The sequence below is a fragment of the Odocoileus virginianus genome, chromosome 25 (genome assembly GCF_023699985.2).
Source record: "Odocoileus virginianus isolate 20LAN1187 ecotype Illinois chromosome 25, Ovbor_1.2, whole genome shotgun sequence".
In the NCBI taxonomy this organism is placed as follows: domain Eukaryota; kingdom Metazoa; phylum Chordata; class Mammalia; order Artiodactyla; family Cervidae; genus Odocoileus; species Odocoileus virginianus.
This window is the reverse complement of record NC_069698.1, coordinates 4,121,581-4,129,627: the sequence shown is the minus strand read 5'-3', so window position 1 is coordinate 4,129,627 and position 8,047 is coordinate 4,121,581. Positions and strand designations below refer to the sequence as shown.

The 8,047-nt window shown below is 43.4% G+C and overlaps 1 long non-coding RNA gene across 2 annotated transcripts in view; it reads right to left on the bottom strand.

The window, feature by feature from the left end:
- Positions 1–358: 358 nt before the first annotated feature.
- LOC139031040 (uncharacterized) overlaps positions 359–8,047 on the bottom strand; it is a 28,133-nt gene continuing 20,444 nt past the window's right edge. For both annotated transcript variants that reach the window (XR_011483457.1, XR_011483456.1), the window contains exon 2: positions 359–7,896. This is a non-coding gene — a long non-coding RNA (uncharacterized lncRNA). The remainder of the gene's footprint in view (positions 7,897–8,047) is intronic.

The following is an 8,047-nucleotide window of genomic DNA, read 5'->3' as shown; positions in this document are numbered from 1 at the left end:
AAGTTTCTAGAAGGCAGAGAACAACTCAGCATTTCTTATGTATCTTTTATAGTAGACAGGGTGTGTTGTGCACATAGTAAGAATTAAATATTTATCTCTTTACAAGAGACACCATGTTTCTTACTAGCCATAAGGCGAGAAATGAGGGAAGAGTTGACTCATTGGAAAAGACCCTGATGCTGGGAGGGATTGGGGGCAGGAGGAGAAGGGAACGATGAAGGATGAGATGGCTGGATGGCATCCCCCACTCAATGGACATGAGTTTGGGTAAACTCCGGGAGTTGGTGATGGACAGGGAGGCCTGGCGTGCTGCGATCCATGGGGTTGCAAAAAGTCAGACACGACTGAGTGATGGAACTGAACTGAACTTATGTAGTTTTATTTCAGAAATTCCCCAACCTATGGCCCACATATTAAACCAAGCCAGGAGACATGTTTTATTTGGTCTACAGACTGTCATTGTTTGTTTTTTAATTGAGCCAACATTTTAAAACATTGAGAGCTCTTACACACACACGCACATTCACCCCTAGAATTCCAAGCTCCTTTGGATTTTCAGCTTCCTTTGAAAAACTGGAAGACCTGCAACTCTTGGCCTCATACCCAATGAGCAAAAGTGCTGGCACAAGGTATGCAGGACCACTTTGGAGAGCACCATTCCCGGGAGGCTGTGATCCCTGTCGCTCTGGATTTCATCACACTTCATCTGCCTCCCTTACATAACAGCCCAATCCTGAGGTCTGTGACCTCTGTTTAACATGAAGCTGGTATACTGGGAAAGGAGAGGGGAAATGGGCCCCTTGGCCCACAGAAAGAGAACCACTCTGAGCCAACCCTGAGTTTTCTTGTGCTCCAGAGATGAGGGCGGGCTGGGAGCTGGGCCTCCACCTCGGCTGTGTCTTCCTCACCGTTAGTCTTCTCTGGAATGTGGGTACTCCCCGCTGGGGAGCCTACTGGGGCTCCAAATGTCCCGTCTCACGGAATCCAAGCTCTCTGCCTCCCAGACCCTTCTCGAGCGCAGCCTGGACCCCGTCGCAGCAGTGTGTTTGGCTCACGGCTTGAGGATGTGACTGCACTGTAATCCTGCCAAGGCAGTCTGCTGGGCTCACAGTCCCCTCCCTGATGCCTGTCTTTATCATTCTTTCCTCAGGCCTCATGGAGGGGCGGAGTGATGACCAGGAGAAAAACAAGAAAGGAAGGGAGAGGAAGACAGAAAAGGTTTAGACTGGGAGTTTTATATACTTCATCCTATTTGATCTCAAGGCCCTGTTCACAGAGATTTCAGTCGTGTGTGTGAATGTGTCTGTGTTCATCTGTGTTGCGTGTATGGTTGTTGTTTAGTCACTAGGCTGCGTCCAACTCCGTGGCAGCCCCTTTTGAGTGTAGCCTATCAGGCCCCTCTGTCCATGGGATTTCCCAGGGAAGAATACTGGAGTTGTGAAATGTGAAACCCAGACGACTCCATTTCAGGGTAGCACCGCCATTTTGAGTAAAACCCCCTCCCGAGGAGAGAAAACGAAATGTAAGGAGAAAGAAACTCGACTAGCCAATCAGGGGAGGACAGGAAACTCCCTCCCCCCTTACTCTAACCCACCAATCAGAAGCTAACAAGACACCCTTAGTTGAAGAATTAACCAATCCCCTTAAGCTTCCCTTCCCGCTTCCTCTGCTCCACAGTATAAAAACGATTCGCCGCTTTCACTGGGGGCGCCTTCGCTCTTTGTGTGAAGAGAGCCCCTGCTCCAGCTTGTAATCAAGTTCCTCACTGTGGTGTTTGGTGGGATTCCGCGATCCGGGTGCAACAGAGTGGGCCGCCATTTCCTTCTGTAGGAGTGTCTTCCTGACCTGGGGATCTAACTCACGTCTCCTGCTTGGCAGGCGATCTTTTCCTCTGAGCCAGCTGGGAAGTCCCTGCTTATATGGTGTGTGTGTGTGTGTGTGTGTGTGTGTGTGTGTGTGTGTGTGTGTGTGTGTGCGCGCGCTAAGTCGCTTCTGCTGTGGCCGACTCTCGGGACTCCATACACTGTGGCCTGCCTGGCTCCTCTGTCCGCGGGGATTCTCCAGTCAGCGGTACTGGACTGGGTTGCCGTGCCCTCCTCCAGGGCATATATTGCATATGCGTGCAAATCTGCCACTATTAGTCAAGCTAGAAAAGGAAAAGCAATAAGAATATGCGTTTGTAACACATGTGGCAACCATTCTGCAAGAGGAAGCTGCTTCCCTGTCAAGGTACCACGTGGATGTGTGCCCACACATGAGCGCGTAGGCATGTACATACATTTGTGCTCACATACACATACTCACTTCTTTTCTTTAGATTATAAATTAATTATTTGCTTATATGGAAACTTGGAATGTAAAATCTAAATATTGGAAAGGAGAAGAAATAAAACTTAAATGTAATCTTATCACTCAGATAATTTTTCATCTATTTCCTGTTTCTATGCATAATGCATATTTTATATAGCTAGAGTTTATATTGCATATTAAAGTTTACTAGCTTGCTTTTTCCCTCTTAAAATTATGTCATAGACATAGCCAATTGACATAAAACACTTTATAGCCATCATTTAAGTATTTCCATTACATTCATAGTGCAGATCTTCATAATTTATTTAACCAATTTCTAATTTTTAAACACTTAGACGGAAAGTTTTTTGACTTCTGTAAGATAATAAACATCTTCACCCAAGGATATTTGCATTAATTAAATCTCTTTTGGATGTTTCCAAAAATGGAATAACTGGACAGAGTAGAAGTACCTTTAAAATTTATAAGTTGCATATTGTTAGACTGCTTTCCTAAAGGTGATGCTGCTTTATCTTCCCAACACCCTGATTTGAAAGCGGGCTCTAGAAAGCTCACAGAACATTTCAATTAGATACACCTAGCCAAGATATCTAACAATACATGAAGGACTCATTTTATTGTATAATTTGTGTCAATAGAATATATCATTTGAGAATGTCAAAGCCACTGGATGAAAATGTGTGTGCCCAGGTGACACAATTCAGTCTTTCTAAAGAGAATTAAAAGAGTAAGTCTCTTGCTTGTCCCCTGATACAGTTCCAGGATCGTCATCCTGCTCTAACCCCCCTTTCATTCCAGAGCAGATCTGCAGCACGTCCCACAAGTGACAAAAGTGACGTGCCCTCCACTACTCCAAACACACTGCTGGCCAGCGGAAGACGCCCCTCAGCTCTCTGTCTCCGAAGCCCTCGCAGAGCCTGGGGCGCACTGTTTTCCTCCTCCACCCGCATCCTTACAAATTCTCTCTGGGTCCCCAATGCATCACTATCGCCTTTGATCCTTCTCATTCCAGACACCTCTTTTGAAGTGAAAGCGGGGGAAATAATCCCTCTAAGAGATACGTCCAGGTTTCATAATTGTGCTGTCTTGAGCTCTTAGACTTCTCATTTGTGTGCTTCCTTCTTATTACTATTTTTAAAAAAAATTTATTGGAGTATATAGTTGCTTTACAATGTTGAGTTAGTTTTTACCGCACAGCAGTGAATCAGCTATATGTATACGCATATCCTCTCTTTTTAGGATTTCCTGCCTATTTACGTCACCATAGAGCTTTGGGTAGAGTTCTCTGTGCTATACGGTCGGTTCTCACTAGTTATCTATTTATACACAGTACCACTAGTGTGCATACACGTTAATCCCAGTCTCCCAGTTTCTGCCAGCCAGCCCCCATTTCTCTTTGTGTTCGTATGTTTGTTCTCTATGGCTGTGTCTCTATTTCTGTTTTTGCAAATGAGATCATCTATACTATTTTTCTAGATTTCACATATGTGTGTTAATATACGTGTTTTACTCTTTCTGATTTCACTCTGCATGACAGTCTCCAGGTCCATCCACATCTCTACAAATGACCCAATTTTGTCCTCTTTATGGCTGAATAATGTTCTGTTGTCTATATGAACTGCATCTTCTTTATTCAATCCTCTGGTGATGGACTTTTAGGATTTTTCATGTCCTGGATATTATAAAGTTTTGCAATAAGCATTGGGGTGCATGTATCTTTTTGGATTATGGTTTTTCTCTCAGTATATGCCCAGAAGTGTTTCCTTCTTATTACTGATGTTATCATTTGTTCTTTGTTCCCTGTAATTTACATAACCGGTCTAGCTGGGGCTGGCATATCACCAGCCACAGGAAGTTCTAACAGCCACTCTCCTGCTTCTGCTTGGAAAGAGCTTTGCCCCATTTTGAAAACTGCTGGGGCTAAATGAGAGGAGTGTTCAAAAGGTAACCTTTGTTTTCCTCTGGCTTGGTGGTTTTAAGATCCAGAGTTCATCCTCAAAATTTCCAGTCAGTTTTCCATGACATGAGAAAACTGCTGGGGCTAAATGAGAGGAGTGTTCAAAAGGTAACCTTTGTTTTCCTCTGGCTTGGTGGTTTTAAGATCCAGAGTTCATCCTCAAAATTTCCAGTCAGTTTTCCATGACATGAAGTTCCTTGGTCCCCCATATCAACAACTGCTTAAAGTTAACCCACAGGCCCAGGAGGTATCCTGGAAGTTTCAGCTTGTGTAGGACTTGAACCCATGCTGGGGACCTAGATAAGGACCATTTACAGTGAGGTAAATGGAAGGGAAAGGGAAGTTTATTGCTGACTCAAGTCAGGTCTCCTGCCGCATCCAACGCAGTGGTGCGGGGTCAGAGAGCCCCGAGCCCAAGCTGTTATACAAATTTATAGGGTGAGCCTAAGCAGTTGGTAGCTGGCTTAAGCGGATTGGTTACATGTTTGCAAAGCAATTTTATTGGTCCAAACTTTCGCGGGCTTTTTTCAAACTTAGGCGTTCACGGGCTTTTCAGCTTTCCCCTGATAGGTTCCCTTTTTCTTACTGGGCGCATGTTGATTGGCTGGCTCCAGGTGGCCTGATGGGGGTAGGGAATCTTACCATTTCAGGGGAAACCGAAACTTAGGTCCGGGCCGCCTGTCATGGTGTTAGCCCTGGCAATCTCACATTCCCCCTTGTCTTTGTTTCTATGGAAGGCCCAATCATGGGTCTTCTATATCATCTGTGGGGACAGCTGAATATTGAGATCTTAGTAACATTAGCTGGACAGACAGGCAGTGTGTTTTCCCTAACAACTCCCCCTTGAGAGACTTCATACTCAAGATGCTTTTTGGGAATTGGGGTGGAGGTCTCTTTCTTCTGTAACTTCTTCCTGCTGTGCCTGGGCGTAGGCCTGCCTAGCAGAGCAGAAGTCTTTCTATACCTGACCTAAGTTGGGGTGTTTTATATCTGAAACCAGCTTTTACTCTTGTAATAACAGCAACTTAGTTTGAAATTGTTGGCGCCTCTCAGAGATAAAATAGACAGGGGCCAAGCAGGAGACCTAACAGGATGGTCATCAGTGGTCCCCAGAAACAGGAGGCAACATTTGGGGTGATTGGCTGGTGGTCAAGCAATAGAGCTGTGTTCTAGGAATCTTGTGTTTAGTCTGAAGTTACCATCCTCCACCTGGGTGGGGGCTCCAGTTCTGTAGAAGAACTCAAAAGACATTGTTATGTATATTTCTTTGAGTAGGAACCAGGACCCGTCTCAAGGCTGTACCACCATTTGATTGTTTCCCTTCTGTTTCTGTATTTCTTCCCTTCTCTGATTAGCAATTGTTTGAATCCACCCTTTGGAACTCAGGGAAGGTCAAGCAGGCTGAATAAAGCCTATATCCTACAGTACAGCAGATCTGTACTCCAGAGTCGCCACCCCGCAGAGTCCTGTTCAGTTTTAATTTAGGGAACAGGGCAGCTATGACTGAGGTAACTTTCTGTCAAAATGGGGCATAGGACCGCCTCAGCTTGGAGAAGAGACACTGAACTGGAAGCGTTCCTGAGTTCCAAGTCCCAGATCTGAGCCTTGCATGATTAAAATCTCAATCCCGTGGTCTGCCATTTTGTTGTAACATACCCAGTTAGTAGTAGCTGGAGGAGGGATAACTGGAGTTTTAATAGACAAAGTAAATCTCTTTCTTTTAGAAGAATAGGTCTGAAACCCAGTCTGGACCTGGCACTTCAGGAGACTTGTAGCCAGGTGGCCAGTTGCCTAGTTTTATAAAAAGTAAGGTAGAAGTTACTAGCTTCCAGCAGACATTGTTTTGAGAATGGTGGCATCTAAGCCTGACACGACTCAGAAAACTCAAGTGTTTAGCAATACAATGTCTAATCTGAAATTATACCCATAGTAACACCTGGTTATTTCCCAGGATGTCTGAACCATAGCTAAGTACTCTATTTTGACTTTTAATTGTAAAATTTTTCCTTAATAGCCACAGCAAATGGCACCATTAATGATGTCAGTGTTTCTCTAGGTATGAGAACATGCAAGAATTGGGACTCATAAACTCTCCTGAAAAGATCTAACTATCTGAAGCCTGTTCTGCCAGTTTTTCTCAGAGCACGGAACGCCTCATTCCTGATTTTCACCCTGAACTCCTTTCAGGGCCGTTGAAAGTCCGCAGTTGCAGTGACCATGATATAATCTCCGTAGATGTAGATGGCAAGTGTCAATCTTCAGTTGGCAGAGCCCCTTTCTGCTCACAAACTTGACCACGACTTTGAGGGGGGCATTTCAGGACCATTTTATCCCATGGTGCTGAAAATGTCCTTTCTCAGGTTTGGCAAAGATTTTGTTGACCGGCCACTCAATGTGCTGTTACTGGACTAGGCCTTAAAACAGTATCCAAAATTCTCTGGACCACCTGGCTTACTAGCCTCTTGGTCCAGGAAAACATTCTCTCTTGTTGCTTCTTCTCATATCTAGAGTTACACTGTCATCATCATCGATCTCATAGGGAACTATATATTATTTTATCAGAGGCCTCAGTCACACATTTGGCACTGTAAGAAATAGCAATTTTGTAAAACAGGTGAAATACAAAGAACATAGCCAGCAGTATTAGTAAAGTCACAAGTAAGACATAAGAGCTCCCATTAGATGTAGCCAGTATATCCCAGGTCATCTGACTTAGTCTACTCTGTATGAATCTTTATCTTTCAGGGAAATTATAAATTGGCACCACCATCTACAAGGCACACAGCCCAGTTTTCTAGTGTTACTAGACTGATTATCTTTAATATGATTTAATTGTTTTTAACACAGAGGAGACTTTAAACCTAAATTACCATAGCCTGGTGTTATCTATATAAATCCATCTTATAATTGTGGGAGATTTTTTTTTTTTTTTGCTGAAACTTTTTTTGCTGCTCTGATTGAGCTTAAGGAATAGAAAAAGGCTCAAATTTATGGCCAGAGTCAGAGTAGGCATATTAATTGGCCCAGTGAGGGGATCTCATCTGGTAGTATCACAGTGACCTGAATATGACTATAATTTTTTTAAGTAAATTTCCTCAGGGCCAACCAGTTAGAGTCTTGTAGTAGAGAAATTTACCAAGGTAACCCAGAACTAGATACAGGTAATTGGCCACAAACCCAACAATTGGATTGATTTCCTAAACTGGCATAGAATCAGGCCTATGATAGAAAAGCATTTGATTTATATGCAAAGGTCTAAGAAGTTAAGAAAACATTATAAATGACCATACGAAGCAGATCCAGCATCTTGGGCAAGCTGTCTACCTCTGATGTTGTTGTCTTCTCATCTTGGTGTAGTGTAGTTTTTCCTGTTTGAGCATCATTTTAAGGTGAGACCAGGTCAGCTGTCTTCTCTATAGACCAATCCAGTGTAGGGGCTTTTGGAAGTGGGAATTAATCTAAGAGTTAATTTTTCTTCAGTTTCATTGTGCATGAGCTAGTTAAGAGTACCTGATAAAAAGTCCTTCCATCCAGGTTGGAGACAGTCTCTTAAATTAGGTCTTTTTCCAGTCCTGGCTGCAGGTCATGAGGCATCTGATCTTCATCCAAAGATAGATTACTGAGATAAGCTTCAGAAACAAATGTTCACATTAATATCACATAACAGCAAAAAACTATCTGAGAAATGAGACTTACTACATGCAGACCTCTATTAACAAACTGGGATTTAACTTTTTTCTTGAAATATCTTTTTCTCCCTAAAGTTACCCTCATTTTTAT